The 18,214-nt window shown below is 34.9% G+C and overlaps 1 non-coding gene across 1 annotated transcript; it reads left to right on the top strand.

The window, feature by feature from the left end:
• Positions 1-5,681: 5,681 nt before the first annotated feature.
• LOC129677718 (U6 spliceosomal RNA) lies at positions 5,682-5,788 on the top strand. Its single transcript, XR_008720248.1, has one exon. It is a non-coding gene; the product is annotated as a U6 spliceosomal RNA (small nuclear RNA).
• The last annotated feature ends 12,426 nt before the right edge of the window (positions 5,789-18,214 follow it).

Here is an 18,214-nt window from a genome sequence, read left to right as displayed (position 1 = left end):
ACTTTGCTGAAGATGTTTATCAGCTATAGGAGTTCCTTGGTAGATTTTTTGGGATGACTTATGTACACTATAACATCTTCTGTAAATAATACTTTGACTTCTTCCTTATCATTTTGTATCCCCTTGATCTCATTTAGTTGTCTTATTGCTCTGGCCAGGGCTTCAAGTACTATAGTGAAGAGATACAGAGAGAGTGGGAAGTCTTGCCTTGTCCCTGATTTCAGTGAAATTTATAATACTCTTAAGCCAGTTGCTATTTGTTATTGTTTTCACCTAATTTTCAGATAAAGTTGGAAGGACCCATTTCACACCGTATTGCCCATTTTTGTTCTCATTCCATATTTTCTGCAGGGGTATCTACTCACTGACCGAAAATGTACTTCTTAAAAAGATAGTCAAAATTTATTCACTTTCTGTTGGTAACATTTTGAATTTAATTAAATCATAATATTTGTGAAAGTTTTTAAGATAATGTAAAATAACTGATATAAAAACCATGTAAGCATTGATTCAAATAGATGCCATCTCAATTTACTAGCACAGATAAAACAGAAGAGAGGATAAAAATAATTAAAGATACAGGGATCCTAACATACAAAATTATGTACACATGCAATGTCACTGTTATTCATAAACTCTGAGAGAGAAAGCAGTGGAACCTAAATGCAGCTGAGTTACATACAGCCTAGGAAACTTACTCTACTTTGATGTCCTTGAATAAGTATTTCAAAGTACTGAATCCATGAAGGATTTGCTTACTATCTATCTAGCCTATACTGTAGACAAAGAAATAATAACATTTTTAATCCTTCCTCATGAATCCATAATATCTAGGAATTGAAATATATTAAATCTAAAGAGCAGAGATCTACCCTACATAAATTGCTCACTAGTGAGTTAGCTAGTGAAATACAGAATACAAATATGGACGCAGAAAAAATTCATATGCCATTGTTTAAAGTATTCTGTCACTTTTGCTCAAAACTTTTTTTTAATTTTTATTAATTACACTTTATTCACTTTGTATCCCCCCTGTAGCTCCCTCCCTTCTCGCCCCCCAAGCCCTCGCTTCCTCCCCCTTCTCCATGTATGCCCCTCCCCCAGTCCACTGATAGGGGAGGTTTTCTTTTCCTTCCTTCTGATCCTAGTCTATTAGGTCTCATCAGGAGTGGCTGCATTGTCTTCCTCTGTGGCCTGGTAAGGCTGATCTCCCCTCCGGGGGAGATGATCAAAGAGCAGGCCAATCAGTTCATGTCAGACACAGCCCCTGTTCCCATTACTATGGAATCCACTTGGACACTAAACTGCCATGGGCTACATTTGTGCAGGGGTCTTAGGTTATCTCCATGCATGATACTTGGTTGGAGTATCAGTCTCAGGAAAGACCCCATGTTTAGATTTTTTTATTCTGTTGCTCTCCTTGTGGACCTCTTGTCCCCTCCAGATCTTACTATTTCCCACTTCTTTCATAAGATTCCCCACACTCTGCCCTAAGGTTGGCCATTAGTCTCAGCATCTGCTTTGATAGTCTTCAGGGCAAAGCCTTTCAGAGGCCCTTTGTGGCAGGCTCCTGACTTGTTCCGTTTTCTCCTTCTTCTGATGACCATCCTCTTCACCTTTCTGGATTGGGATTGAACATTTTAGCAAGAGTCCTTCCTCTTGATTAGTTTCTTTAGATGTACATATTTTAGTAGGTTTATCCTGTATTATATGCCTATATGAGTGAGTATATACCATGTGGGTCTTTCTGCTTCTGGGATAGCTCACTCAGGATGATCTTTTCCAGTTCTCACAATTTACCTGCAAATTTCATGATTTTCTTGTTTTTTTTTTTTTTTTTTTTAAATTGCTGAGTATTATTCCCTTGTGTAGTTTACCACAATTTCTGTATCCATTCCTCAGTTGAAGGACATCTGGATTGTTTCCAGCTTCTGGCTATTACAAATAAAGCTGCTACAAACATGGTTGACCAAATGTCCTTGTTGTGTACTTGAGCCTCTTTTGGATATATGCCTAAGAGTGGTACAGCTGGATCTTGAGGAAGCGTTTCTTCTAGTTGTCTGAGGAAGTGCCAGATTGATTTCCAGAGTGGTTGTACAAGTTTACATTCCACTAGCAATGGAGGAGGGTTCCCCTTTCTCCACAACCTCTCCAGCATGTGTTGTCACTTGAGTTTTTGATCTTAGCCATTAAAATGGGTGTAAGGTGAAATCTCAAGGTCATTTTGATTTGCATTTCCCTGATGGCTAATGATGTTGCTCAAACCTTTAATCAGATAAAATTTTGAAATTTTGAAGCCTTATCTTTGCTTGTTATTATGTTTCTTAGTACACTCAAAATGTCAAATTCATGGAAAGTTCCACTTCTATGTTACCATAAATATTACTAACATATATCTAGGTGTGGTGGTGTGTAACTGTAGCCTCAGTAGTTAGGAGTCTGGCACGAAAAGAAAGTGATCTTCAGGTCAGTATAGGAGAAATAGGAGTTGAAAACCAGATATGTATGCTGAATCAGTCACAGAAAACAAAAAGAAAGAAAATGCGACTTTTATATCAATCAGTAATGTTCTTTAAAGAATATGAGTTAAATTAATTAGGTATTTTTCAGCATGAAAGAATAATGGCTAAATTCATAATGTTTTAATAAAAGCATTTGGGAACTGTTAATTTTTAAGTAATGAACTAACTGTTGTTTCTTTTTCTCACTGTTTCCCTAATAAATGAGAATGTGACAACTAATTACATTGTTGTCATTCATTAAAAATGCATTAAAGAAACTTTAATCATGTTCAAAGTTTTAGTGGATTAAAAGACAAACAACTAAACATCTAAGAGTTACGTATTGCTTTGTTTTATGTTCAGCGACAACATGAAGTTTATACATATAAGAATCACACATCAAAATGTCGATTTTAGTAGTTTAAATATTTTAAGTATTCTTGTCCTATTTTACTCTTACAGAATTAAAAGACAAGTGAATTCCTACAGGAAACATGGCCATTCACAATCGTTATACATTCCTTACTGGCTCAGTCCACCAAATTATTTCCATAAAACAGAGATGAAAACTTCACGCAGCATTCAGATAAGAAAAACAAATATCATATTATAAAAAGATATGCTCTAGGAGATTAAATGAAAAAAAATAACATCTATTCCCGACAACAACACCAACAATAAAAAAATTATTCAGATCCAGATTTTGTAATTAAGAACAAAATCACATTTAAAGAACAATTGACTTTAATACATCTGTTGCAACATCTTACAAAATAGGAGGTTTCCTAATCCATAAGTCCTAGTTTTTTTTGAAAACAAAACAAAAATGAGGTACAATATTACAAGAAATCAAATCATAGAAATATAGCATAATTGTTGCTACAGAGCATTTCAATAAGATTTCTTACAGCTTGTTAAAGGGATTACACATACACAACACAAAATAGGATCTGGTTCATACTGTGAGGGTGATTAAACATGAGAGAAGAATATTAAGTACATCTGTAAACTCACCACAACACGGCTGCCTAAGCATGATGTGAACGAGATGACATCAATGGACATGCTAACACAGACGTAACAGACGTGGTGGTGGTGGAGTCTAAGTGGTCTCAGTCTAAGGGAGCTACAACTGGAATATGTAGTGTATAAGTTATAAAAATATGAAAATAATATTAAACACACACACACAAGAAAAAAGAAGTATGAAGAACCAAGACATGTAGGAAACGGCTGAAAGAGTCTTCCCCAGAAAAGAGAAAACCAAATGGTTATACAAAAACCAAGGCTTTGGAGGGAGAGAAAGGGGAGGGAGGTATATATTACACTCTCAAACAAATGAGAAAATTAAAAAAAAAATTGAAAGCTGAAGAAAAACTCTATTATATGTAGTAAATAGGAAGCATGAGGAAAGTAAGGTGACCACACCCCCCTGGAAGACCACACATCGAAGAGTATTTGAACAGCACAAATTGGCCTTGATTGGGAAAGTAAAGAAACTTGAAGGTGAATGAGAAAGCAACAAGGGTAGATCTAAGGAAAGAGTTGGCAAAGTGAAGGTGAGCATGATGAAAATGCATTTGCAGTAGCATCCAGAAGAACAAACATTTAAGATTGACAAGTTTAATAAAGAAGATGAAAGTCTTCTATCTTGAAAAACATCATGACACTTTTAAAGATGTTTTTAAATAAAGTGGGAGATAGTATATTTGAAGAGTCAGTTTAATCCCCAAACCCCACATAATAATGAAAGACTCTGGCACACGCTTATAACCACAGCACTGAGGCGATTAAGACACACATGCCTAGAGCTTGCTGGAGTCACACCAGCATAAGGGTCAGGCTGCTAGAGCATGTGAAAAACCCTGTCTCAGAAAAAAAGCTGTACTCTTCCCGAGAAACAGCACCTGAGGCAAGCCTCCACAGGAACGTACACATTAACTTCTACTTTCACATAAGCAGTAAACATTCACACACACACACTTAACTAAACCCTTCCACACAAGCGTACAAAACGAAAGACTATAATTAATGAAAATATATTGTATTACTTACCCTCATGATCACTGTGACCGAATACCTGATAGAAACAACCAAAGGGATTTTTGTACTTTATGAGGTTTCCATTCTTTGGTATTCCTCACGACTCAGGCAGGAACAAGTTCTTTACTAATTGGTGAATAATTCTCAAAGCAAAGATAATCCATGACGAGGGCTGGGAGAGTTATCAGTCTAATGACTTATCCCTAAGAGAACAATCTCTTCCAGTCTATGCATGCTTCCTTCAATATCTGCAAATAGTGTCACCAATAAACATCAAGGAATTGATTCAAGATTAGGTCAGACTGCCATTGTGATATTTCTAAAATATACCATCAAAGATGCTGCCAGAGGCACATTTCCCTAGAACTTCAAATGATTATTCACCAAGCTTAATTAACAATCAAAATCAATGAACAACTATAGATAAGCCTTGTACATAGGCAGGAATATATGGAATTATTAACACAACACTACCCAAACTCTTCACATACAATCCAATACCTATGACATGGTTGTATGATACTCATTTTTCTATAGGATTAGGCAAGTCATTCCTCTAATACTTATGGAATTTCAATGAGTCTAAAATTCCACCACAATATCAAAAATATAAAAACAAAGAATCAGAAGTCCTCACTTTTTTCCTGGTCATCAAAGCTGGTACAGTTTTTAAAATATTGAAAATTATGTGATACTAGAATAAATATATAAACATATATTCTTTATAAACAATAAGTCAGGAAAAATATATTTGTGGTAAACTGAGTTTGGATAAGGAGTTTAAGTAGTATTAGGGTAAATATTTATGTTTAACAAATAAGGCCTACTTGGTATTTCCGTTTCGAAAGGATGATTGTCATACTCAAAATATAAAACTAGAAAGCCACATAAGTTTAGAGGGCAAGGTTAAGTCTTGAAAAAGTCTGAAGCAGTTGTGTTGTAGATATGACAAAATATATTACATGTAAAAGATACAAGAAAACAAAAAAAAATGGCTACGTAAATATACAATAAATGAATCTGAAGGGGGTGTGCTGTGGATAAGATAAAATATATTACAAACATGTATGCAATATGGGAAGAATACATATAATATAGAAATTAAGTCAAGAAAGTAATTTTAAAACTTAAAGAAGAGTGCTTGCATAGGCAGCACATATACTAAAACTGGAATAATACAGAAAAGTTTAGCATGGCCTCTGGGCAAAGATGACACACAGATTCGTGAAGAGTTCCATATTTTTAAGAACACAAGAAGTTAAACATCAACAAAAAAAGTAATCAAATTTAAAAATGAGGTTCAGAGCTAAACAGAGAATTCTCAATAGAGGACTATCAAATGGGAAAGAAACACTTAAAGAAATGTTCAATGTTCTTAATCATCAGGGAAATCCAAATCAAAAAAAACCTGAGATTTCATTCTACCTTACACCCATCAGAATGGCAAAGATAAAAAACTTAAGTGACAAGACATGCTGGAGAGGATGTGGAAAAAAGGGAACCCTTCTCCCTTGCTGGTGAGAATGTAACTTTTACAACCACTTTGGAAATCAATCTTGTGCTTTCTTAGAAAATTAGGAATAGTGCTACCTCAAGATCCAGCTATAGCACCCCTATTCAGGTATCCAAAACAGACTCAAGTATACAACACAGACATTTGCTCATCCATGTTCATAGCAATTCTATTTGTACTAGCCAGAATCTGGAAGCAACTTAGATGTCCCTCAACTGAGGAATGGATACAGAAATTGTGGTAAATTTACATAATGGAATACTACTCAACAATTGAAAATGAAGAAATCATGAAATTTGCAGGCAAATGGATAGAACTAGTAATGATCATGCTGAGTGAGGTATCCCAGAAGCAGAAAGACACATATGTTATATACTCATTTACAAATGGCTATTAGCCATATAATATAGGATAAATATACTAAAATAGATACACCTAAAGAAACTAAACAAGAAGCAGGACCCTAGGGAAGATGCTAAATCCTCATTCAGAAGAGCAAACAGGATAGACATCAACAACAGGAAAAGACAGGGAACAAGACAGGAGCCTGCCACAAAGGGCCTCTGAAAGACTCAACTTACTGGGATATTGAAGCAGATGCTGAGACTCATAGCCAAATTTTGGGCAGATTTAGTGACTCTTATGAAAGAAGGGGAGATAGAAAGACCTGGAGAGAGAGGAGCTCCATAAGGAGACCAGCAGAACCAAAATATCTGGGCCCAGGGTTTCCTCCAGGGACAGATATCTCAACCAAGGATCATGCATGCAGAGGACCGAAAACCCCTGCTCAGATGTAGCCCATAGACTCTGTCTCCATGTGGATTCTCTACTAAGGGGAGCAGGGGCTGTTTCTGGCAAAAACTCAGTGGCTGGCTCTCTGATCACCTCCTTCTAAGGGTGCAACCTTGCCAGGCCACAGAGGAAGACTGCACTCAGTCCTGAGGAGACCTGATAGGCTAGGGTCAAATAGAAGGGGAGGAGGACCTCCTCTATCATTGAACTAGGGGAGGAATATAAGGGGAGAAGGGGGAGGGGCAAATTGGAGAGCAGGGTGGGTGCTACAGCCAGGATACCAAGTGAATAAATTGTAATAAATAATTAATTAAAAATATATTTTAAAAGAACTTTAAAAAGAAAAGATGAGGGTAAATCTTAATAAGCGAGCTTTGACAGTGATATAAAATATTAAAAGGCAAACAAAAAATAAATTGAAAAATTAAACACAAAACGTTTTGCACATAATGAAACTATGAGGAAAAACTATAAAATTGCAGAAAATACTGATAAATCTATTCAATAAAGACTGTGTGTATATGTACTTATAAAACAGCACATTAATATTTAATGAGGTAAAAGATTTGAACAGATTGTACCAAAATGATATACAAATTATAAATGAGTAAAAGTAAGACTAACACACCCAGTAATTAATAGGTTGACAATTAAATTTAAACTGAGATATTTTCATGCCACAGTTACCTTGGGTGTCATAAAGACAACAAATGGAATAAAATTTTAACAAGGAGAAATATAAATTAGTCTAACACTATAGAAATCAATACAGAGGTTCTTCAATAAATTGAAAATGATACATCCAAAGACAGCACAATGGCAGTTTCTGGCCTACCCAGACACTCTAACTAAACATAGCACCAAGATTTTTTTTAAGTGTTGTAGGTAGATACAGTAGGGCTACTGTTCATGTATGAAGAATAAAAATTTGTTTTCTAGAAAAGGAAAATGTTCCTTTTTAAGTTGAATAAGTTCCTATATTAAGTTAAATAAGTAAAATTCTAGATATATACCAATAAGTACTGAAAATAGGAATTTAATAGATACTTTAATATCCCTGGTCATTACACAATTCTTGAAGTATCAATAGAGGAAAAGTAATTCAGTGACCATAAATAAATTCCACACAAAATACAGTTTAGGCTTACAATGTCCACTAAAATGAAATGTGGATATGATATATGTTGTAACAACATTGCGAATTAAATTAATTTGGAGCACAAGGACAGATTTAATGGGATTTCAATTCTATCCATTATTTAGGAAAAGTAAATGCATAAACACAGAAAGTAGATTTGATTTAGAGGATGCATGCAGTGTGGGGAAAATTATCTTTCTTTTTACTTGATCTCATCTTGTACTTAAAAGGTTCTAATCACACCACTAACAAACTTTATTTGACAAACTCTTTCAGCAAAATAGGAAGAAACTAAATCAACATAGGAAAACCAGTAGATTTTCTATATCAGATAATAAACAGGGTGAGAAAGAAAGCAAAAAAAAATCCATTCATATAATCTCAACCATAGTAAATAAAATTCGCAGGCAAGCACTGTGATAACCAATTTACTCCTAGACAAAAAGAACTATATTGGACATCCAACATTGCTTGACTTCAAGTATTGGTATTTATAGAACTTTAGAGATAAGAACAAGAGAAATGTGTGAGGAATGGTAACGTGAACAACCAAGCCACAACACCTTCAACTTATGCTCTGTCCTGCCTGCAAAATGTGAGTGGGCAATTGTGGCACAGAACTTGTAGGAGTGATCAATCAATGTCTGGCTTATCTGAGTCCCATGTCACAAGAGAGAATCCATACCCAACAGTGAATGGATGTCCAGGAACCTGAAACTGTATAGCCCAGAGACCTAGGGTAGAATCAAAGAAGACTGTCAAAAAAAATTCAGTAAATTATTTCCTTATGATATTCTGCTATACTCTTCTCATACATTGGTACCTTGTCTAGTTGTTGTCAAAGATTCTTTCTCTGGAAGCAAGTGAGAGCAAGTTGAATGACCCATCTTGGGTTACCCTGTAGAAGAGGAGAGGAGAGAGTGTAGGAATCAGAGGAGATGAAACATGATGTGACAGCATATACCAGGAAGCAAAGATAGACACACTGCTTAAACAATATTTGAATGGAATGGCTTCTAGGAAAAGTGTTTGTTTATTTTTCTACAATAAGAGGAAGGAAAAGAAGCAGAAGGAAGAAGAGAAAGAGGATGAGAGAAGAGGAGAAAGGGGGGAAGGGAGGAGGAGAAAGGGGGAAGGGAGGAGGAGAAAGGGGAGGATGAAGGATGAGAAAGGAGAAGAGGAAGAAGAAAAATGTAAAGAAAAAGGAGGAGGAAGAGAAGAAGGAAACAGTAAAGATGTTGAATCAATATTCCTTTTTCAGTCTAGTTTTAAATTCCAATGGCAAGAGTGCATCACATCAGGAAAGCTAACAATAACTTCAGCCTTGTGTAACTGTCCACAATTGTAATATCACCATATGAGAAGTTGAAATGGGATTATAATGAACTTGGGAGGCCATTCTGGACTACAGTCCACCAGACGTATCTAATAGTATGGAAGAGATAGATAGATAGATAGATAGATAGATAGATAGATAGATAGATAGATAGATAGTAACCTCATTAATTCATTTCATCATAGTTATCTTAGGAATTTGTCAATAATATGTGTTATTCAACTATTCATGTATATGAATAAAATGCTTTGCTGAGAAGAAAAATAAATTGATTTATGTCATTTACTCACATTGGTATAGGTACCATGAACTGAGAAGGTTATACAAACAGATACTGCATAGAATAAAAAGAATTGCATAGGCAAACATCTGTTGAAGAGTGCTCTACACTCCAAGTTAAAAACAAAAGAAAAAATACAGTCCACAGAAGAATTGATGAGCAGATAGACAACCAAGATTTCCACTGGAAGCATTAATCTTTAATCCTAACACTTAGGGAGCTCAGTCAGACCATGAGTTGAGAACCAACCAGGACTACAAAGTAACATATTGTGTTGAAATATAAAAATAATGAAGTAATGTATTGTGATATCAAAAAAATGAGTGACTTTATTAATACAGGAAAATTTTAAATTATATGCATACTGTGATCAAACTTAAATATAAGTTAAAACATAATTTATGAAGCAAGTTGTGCATTAAAAATTGTTTCATGAAACTCTGTGTTTGATTCACACTTTTCATCCAAGGACCTGAGGGGACAGGACATCTGGAGATCAAGGCAAACATTGTTTACATAATGACTAATACGCCAACCTAGGATATAGAATATCACCTGTCAAAGAAAAGAAAACAGAAAAAAATGTTTAAGTTATTTAAAAAAAGGAACAGAAAGTTTTACCATAAGTAAATGTTGAAGTAAGTTTAAAGCATTTGTTGGATAAATTATAGAAAGATCTGAAAGAACAAATCATCCACATTTTTTTTCATAAGAGTTAAAAAGCAGGCCATCAGCAAGTTATTAATTTCTACTTTTTAGATTCTAATATGATCCTCAGGAGTAAAATAAAAAAGTTTCTGTAAAGTAGAAGGTGTTCATTACGCAAATAATAACACTGGAAGTTATTTCTACTTGCCATTATCATCAAAGTATTTTGAAAAGATGAAAGGACAGCAATGAACGGTAGAAAAGAGCATCGTGAATGGATACAAAATGCATTTCATTAAAAACAATTTTAAAAAGGGGTACTGCTAATGTCTGAGATGATTCAAGATAATTCTTTTTCAAAGAGAATGGTATGAAACCTTGGATTAAAGGTGCATGATTCCATGTTACAGCAACATTGAGATACAGGGAAAAGGATGTGGCCGGGATAGACAGCATGAGTAAAAAAGAAAATTACAGCTCACATCAGCTCTGAACTTCAATGGAGGATCAATATTATGACTGTAAACTGAAAAATTGAACTTTTAATTTTCTATATTGAGTTGAAAATTAAATTTAGTTATTGTTTTAATCTGTGAACATTTCTCTAGTTTTACTGAAGTAGATCAATTTTTAAGGTTACATGTCCTTGAGAAAATTTACAGAACTGGGTTATTTATTATCTGTCTGTCAGAATTTTACCATCTGAGGTTAGTATGGATCATATGCTATTATTTCTATCTGCTCTTAATAATATTATTGTTATTATTATTGTTATTATTATTATTATATTATATTATTATTATTATTTCTTCTCTGCAGAATGAATTTTTTCTACAAAACAATCAACAATAATTGCCCATGAGGATATGGGGAGTAAGAAATCCTTATGCTAGAAATTTAAAAGAATACAGCCACTGTCAAAATAAATATGCAAATTCTTCAACCAATTAAAACCAAAACTAGCACCTAGTCCGTTTTCATCACTCTGGGAATATACTTAGTGAATGCCAGGCCAAATAATGTAGATGCCATCCATGTTTATTGCTGATTTTTTAAAATATGGCCCACTCATATAATAAAAGTCATGTTGAATATTTTTACTATGGCCCATTCATGATGTAATACTAGGCATTCATTAACAGATAAATAGAAATAGACACTGGAGAATATATAATAAAGCAGTGTTCAGCCTTAAAGAAATATGAAACTGTGCCATTTTCAGGAAAATATATGCAATTAAATACAACCAAATTTTAGTAAGACAGAGCTAGAAAGACCAAAAATAAAAAGTAAAAAAAAAAAAAAATTGAAGAGATAATGAATAAGGAGTTTATTTTAAAAAAATCCACACTCATATAAAATGCACATTCCAGGAATAACATTGACACCACCTCCAGTGCCATGAATGGCTTCCAGGTGGCTGAAATTCTGGGAATGGCTTCGGTATTGTTTATAAACCATCAGAAGAAAGAAGTGAGATCAACAATAGTAAAATTAACTTTGGAGAGGTTTGATCCTTGGTGTAAAATTAAACAGGGAGATTGATGAGAAAAAAAAATGCTATTTCAGTTTGAAATTTCTTTTAAGATTTATTTTTATTTAGAAACTGATGTGTCTGTATCTATGTCTGGGTGTGCAGGTGTCCACATAGGCCAGAAGAGGTTGTTGAACCCCCCGGAGCTGTAGTTATAGGCAGTTGTGAGCCATCTGACATGGCAACTGTTATCCCTGAATTTATCAAACAATGGATTTTTACTTATTAAATTTTTGTTTAATATTTTATCATGTGTACAAGGCATTTTGATTACTCACATCTTCTCTTACTCTATTTTGCAACATCCCAACAACTTTTTCTCCTCCCTGAACATTTCCATATTCCAAATTTGTTTCTGTTTTCTCCTGAGGCCGGTGGATTTAAACAGGGCCATCTGTGTGACCTGAGTCTGGAACTCCACATCGTGCCCTTTGGGTTCAGCATCAGGCTCACCTTTCTAAGAACCTGCTGCGTAGGAACTAGCTACAGAGTTGAGCTGCTCCCAGGAAACAGCACCCAACCTCTCCCAACAGTGGAACTCTCATGACACAACTATCTTCCACCTGCTTTCATTTCTTACAGTTCTAACATGTAACAGGACTGTATACATGACGCCTCAGGGCTGACACACCATGTCTAAACTACACCACAGGTTGAAAATTACTTGGATTTTTGAATCACTAAGGGTGAATGCTCCTGTCAAAGCCGTGCTAGGTCCTCTCTACTGTGGGAACAGAAAATCAAATTCTTTGTCATAGAGTTGTTTCCTCGGAGATTAAACATACTTCATTTTTTTCAGTGAGAGACAGTGGTAAAAGATATGAGACTTTCGTCCAGGCTCTGGAGTTTGCCATCTTGTATCTTATAGTTCCTCTCATGGGGTGAGTGAAGCTGTTTTAATTTTTAAATAATAATATAATAATGTGTTAAATTTGCCTTTTTTATTTTGAAACTTCAAAATTAGGTCACAATATTATGATGAAAACATCTATCAGAGTAGACAGGCAGAAAATAATTAAGCCTTAAAAACAAATGAATATACAGGGCTTCTCAGATTCTTTTGATAATTATCTACCCAGTGACATTAGGGGCTGGAGAGAAGAGGGCTCTGCAGTAAGAGCACATCCTTTTCTAAAGAGTATGAGGTCTCGTCTCAGCTCCCAGATCAGATGCTTGTAACACTGTAACTCCTGCTCTGGGGCATCCAATATCTGGAATTCATAGGCATTTGTTTATATACCCACAAACAGATACAGACATGTTCGCATGTTTAAAAAAACTAAATACAACTTAAAAATGGAAGAAGATATATTGCATCCTATTTAATTTAAGATATTAAAAATGGTGCATACACACATACCATCTTTGGGCTATATTTGTATGCAAAATCTTCGCCTTTAGTGATTTTCATATGACAGATCAAAACAATCATAGTTTAAGCTAGATAAATGACATTTTTTTTTAAATTTCAGAATGTGTTGTTAAAGAGGATAATAGCTTTAAAACATTTTAATTAGTGATCTGGCAAATCAACAGATGTACAGTCCCAAGCTTGCATAATTTATCTACTAACTATTGTAGCAGTCCATTTTAAGAGCTTGTTACACTGCCTACATTAACAGCCTCAATCCATCATTGATTTCCAGCCTAACAGTTTGCAATAGAGTGTTTAAACAATTCCAGTTTGAAAATGTCAATTAAGTGTATGTTTTACTCAATCAATGCAGCTATAACATGTACCAGTAATTTTACAGAACTGTCAAAATGTATTCCACAACTTGAGGCTGTCATGGAGACACAACTCATTGTCTTTATTAAACTCTAAACATCTCTGTTTACTTTATCTTTTCTCAAGTAAGCATTTGTGTTCCCGAGACTGTGTAACATACTGGGATAAGAGTCACACTTCAGTGGTAGAAGGTTGACAATTAAGTATCACTTTTAATCCTTGCTTGCTGGGAGATAGGAGGCCATTCATGCACCTTTCAAATATCTTTATTTCTGTATGATAGAATAAGTAAAATAATTTTCTCCTGAGAAAAATGTCTATAAGTTCAGCCATCTTTTTCTTCCCTTGAAATTTTCTTTTCAAAGAATGAGTAGGTCACAATAGAAACTGGAATTTATAAAGTCCAGAAGGAGAATGAAGAGGCACAGTAGAGAAAGGAGAGAAAAATAATAGCATTAAACTCTATAGCTGGTATGGCTTCATTCAAAACGTCCTTGATTTTTAAAAAAATACAGCTACATTTATGATGTCATTCTCTTGGAAAAAAAGCCACATTATATAGAAGAAATTTTCTTCGAAATGTTTGAGGCATGAAACAAAAGTTAATATCTCCAGAGATCTGTCCTCCACTTGGAATTACTCTGCCCGTGTGTGGATAGTGGGGGCGGTAATTGAACTAATTGCTGGAGATTAGAGATTCAAGACTAACCTTGGCTTTCTATTGACAGCTTTGTCACTAAATACTGCTAAATGTCTGTGTTCACCTTGGGAAATCATTCATATGATAGGAAAATCTTAATGATGGGAAATTGATTTGTTTTCTAAGAGCAGAGAGTGAGCAGAGTGACTTGGGATACTATTGTGCCTTTTAGTAGGCCATGGTACTTATTTAAAATGAAGCACATATTAAGACATGACTCTGAATAAAATCACCTTCTGAGAATTTGAAGAATCCATACTCATGAACCTGGTGAACAAATCAGAAGACAATTTTGTTCCTGAAATATAAAATCCATGAGTTTAAAAACATCAAACATTCTTCTGTAAAGCAACATTTTATTTCTTCTAATATTAACTAAAAAACATTATATATTTATATTATTATTATTATTGTTATTATTATTATTATACACGTGTGTTATATATGTAATTTTTGGCCTGCACAAATATATGTGTAATGTGCAAGTGTCTGGGGCTGACAGAGGCCAAAAGAAAACATCTGATCTTCTGGGACTGAAATTACAGATGATTGTGAACTCCTATGTGGGTGCTGGGAATTGACGCTAAGTTCTCTCAAAGAGCGTCCATTGTTCTTTAATCACTGAGTCATCTCTTCAGTCCCTAGATCAAAATATTTTTATTTATTGTCATTTTCCTTTTATTGTTGTTTTTGTTGGGAATTTGACTTGTAGTTTGCGGATTTTTCTCCCCTCCATTTCTTCCCTCCCCACCACTCCTCTCCCGGCTGCTATTGGAAGTTGAAGGCAAATGTGGATCCTCTATATCAAAGAATTTTATTTTTGGCATGTCTTTAGCATTTGGTTATTGGAGCATAGTTATACTCTGGTTTAATTTTAGACAGGACAGAGTTGGCAATATTACACAATATTGATAGGCATATGTGGTGGATGAAATAAAATACAGAGTGGAATTATCAGTTAAAAAAGTAAGAATTCTAAGAACTTAATAAGCAGTTACTGATAGGATCTTAAGTCTCTGGATGGTTCTTGAAGTAACCAGGGCATCAGGACAGGAAATGAATTAAAATAGGGTAAATCAAGAGCAGGGCAGATGTCACTTGACCTAGTCTGAAACACCACATAGAACAACTGAGACTTACAACAATATTTCTTTTGTTCTGATGTAGTCGACACTGTACCCTACAAAATATGGTACCATTACTCTTAGAATTAGATATTTACTCCTAACCTTGTTCTCAAATATGGAAAACAATGCACGAGAAAGTAAGGAAAGCTCACACTTTTGAAGCCATAGAGACAACCAAGCTTGCTAACCAATGTGGGAATGAGTCCTAAAAGACTACTTCAAAACATAGTCACAACTCAGGATACTTTCCAATCCAGGTCTTATTGAAATAATAAAAGAAGGTGAATTCTGAAAAACTTAATCACTACACTACAACCATTCAACTCTGGTACTAGTGGGACTCTCTGTCTGGAGACAATAAACAAATCTTTTCATTCTCCCCAGAGAGGTAGAACAACTCTTCTCAAAATGGTGATACCCTGAATTACAGTTCTTCATTACAATAAGCATAAAATTGGAGAAAATCTTGCTTCATCGGAAACTGTGGCTAAGAACAGGCTGGTTGCTTTTCTATGTGAATCTCTTTTTCATTGGGTCTTCATGAAGGACGCATGAGTAGAGGTTGATAGCTGTTCCATTGAATTATCCTTTCTAATGCACAGTCTATAAGATATTTTGTAGCATTTGTAAAATGCACGTTATACTTCTGTTTTTTTTTTTTGAGTTTTTTAATTCTTTATTAATTACATTTTACTGACTTTGTATCCCCCCCCTGTGGTTCCCTCCCTCCTCCAGTCCCAATCCGTCCCTTCCTCCACCCTCTGCATGCATGCCCCTCCCCAAGTCCACTGATAGGGGAGGTCTTCTTTTCCTTCTTTCTGATCCTAGTCAATTAGGTCTCATCAGGAGTGGCTGCATTGTCATCTTCTGTGGCCTGGTAATGCTGCTTTCCCCTCAGAGGGAGGTAATTAAAGAGCAGGCCAATCAGTTCATGTCAGAGAGAGTCCCTATTCCTATTACAATGGAACCCACTTGGATACTGAACTGCTATGGGCTACATCTGTGCAGGGGTCTTAGGTTATCTCCATGCATAGTCCTTGGTTGGAATATCAGTCTCAGGAAAGACCCCTGTGCTCAGATTTTTGGTTCCGTTGCTCTCCTTGTGGAGTTCCTGTCCTCTCCAGATCTTACTGTATCCAACTTCTTTCATAAGATTCTCTGCACTCTGCCCAAAGGTTGCCTGTAAGTCTCATTATCTACTTTGATAGACTGCAGGACAGAGCCTTTCAGAGGTCCTCTGTGTCAGGCTCCTGACTTGTTTCCTCTTTTCACCTTTTTCTGATGTCCATCCTCTTTGCCTTTCTGGATAGTGATTGAGCATGTTAGCAAGTTCTCCCTCTTGATTAGTTTCTTTAGGTGTACAGATTTTCTGTTTTTTAAGATAGTCAGCTGTTGATGGATGATGTAATATCATCTGAGATCATCAAGGAGACAATCTTCCAGTGGCCTTGACAGTGAAGTACCTTCTTGATTAGGATGAAGTTGGGAAAAACAACCCTAAAGGAGGAATGCTTCCTGGCCTTTGGTCCTGGATTGCCTACAAAAAAGAAAAAGAGCATGGCAGGAATGTCTCTCTTTATCTCTTTTCCTGGTTGTGGACACCGACACCATACAACTATCTGCTCCATGCTCCTGCCCCAGAGCTATGAGCAGTAACCTCAAATTTTGAGCCCAAATAAAACTACTTCCCTTAAATATCTTCTGGTATTTTATCTTAACAACAAGAGAAATAACTAAGATGGATAAAACGTGTTTTTTTTTAATTTTTGATTTGTCAGGAAAAGAAAGATAATGTGGATATAATAAAATATGAATAAAATCTTTTAAATTATAATATGAAATGGATGAAAATATAATTTTTTAAAATATTGTTCCCAGGAAAAAGCAAACCACTTGGTTAACAAATGGCCAGCCCTACAAATATATATGGACTATACCATTACACAGACTGAGCAAGTTATAGTTATGAATTTATGAATGTTCATGTTTATACATATTCATATACTAAAGTTTAAACATATATGCGTATAGACATACACATGTATGTTACAAACAAGTGATAAAAATATTCTCTGAAAGCAAGGCGAGGTATAGGGAAAAATTTGGAGGGAGGAAAAGAAAAAAGATGATTTGAGGCTATATTATAATCTTAAAATATAAAATGAATCTAATAAATATTCCTTAATATATATTGCCTAATAGTAATATGTGTGTTAGTTTATATGTAGATATGAAATGTATATATTGAATGTTATTTTAATATTCTATAACTTGAGGCACTGCATACCATACTCATGCTCTCAGTACATAGAATACTAAGGGTATTTTTATTATTACGCTTTGTCATTTAAAATCATTTACTTTGGAAACTTTGTCAAGCATTTAGATATAAGGCAAAACAAGTTAATCCAGCTCCTGATAAAAAGTCTCTTTGTCATGGAAGAATTAAAGTAAAGATGTAAATGGAGTTGACATTAAGAAAGTTCTATATTTTATTTTCTAAATGTGTCCCTGGTGTTATGATAAAAACAATACGCTGGGTTTCCAAGAGTTGTGTAAAAACACCTGTTTTCATTTTCCATGTGAAATTGAGGCATACACTGTCACAACATTAACCAGAAGCTTTAGACAAGGGATAATGTGGACTACATAACCGAAGAAGTCCAGAATGTCCATAAGACATTACAAGTGCAAAAAAAAAAAAAAAAAAAAAAAAAAATCATGTTTTAATCAAAACAGCTAGATTTTGACCCTTTAATTAATTTTATTGAGAATTATTTTCACTCATATTAGTAATGTATCTGGCACCTCAAGAAAAGAAAGGAAGAAAGAAAGAAAGAAAGAAAGAAAGGAAGGAAGGAAGGAAGGAAGGA

The sequence above is a fragment of the Psammomys obesus genome, unplaced genomic scaffold (assembly GCF_907164565.1).
Source record: "Psammomys obesus unplaced genomic scaffold, mPsaObe1.curated_primary_1811, whole genome shotgun sequence".
NCBI classification, from domain to species: domain Eukaryota; kingdom Metazoa; phylum Chordata; class Mammalia; order Rodentia; family Muridae; genus Psammomys; species Psammomys obesus.
The sequence above is the reverse complement of the archived record's forward strand: the minus strand, read 5'-3'. Positions and strand labels throughout refer to the sequence as shown.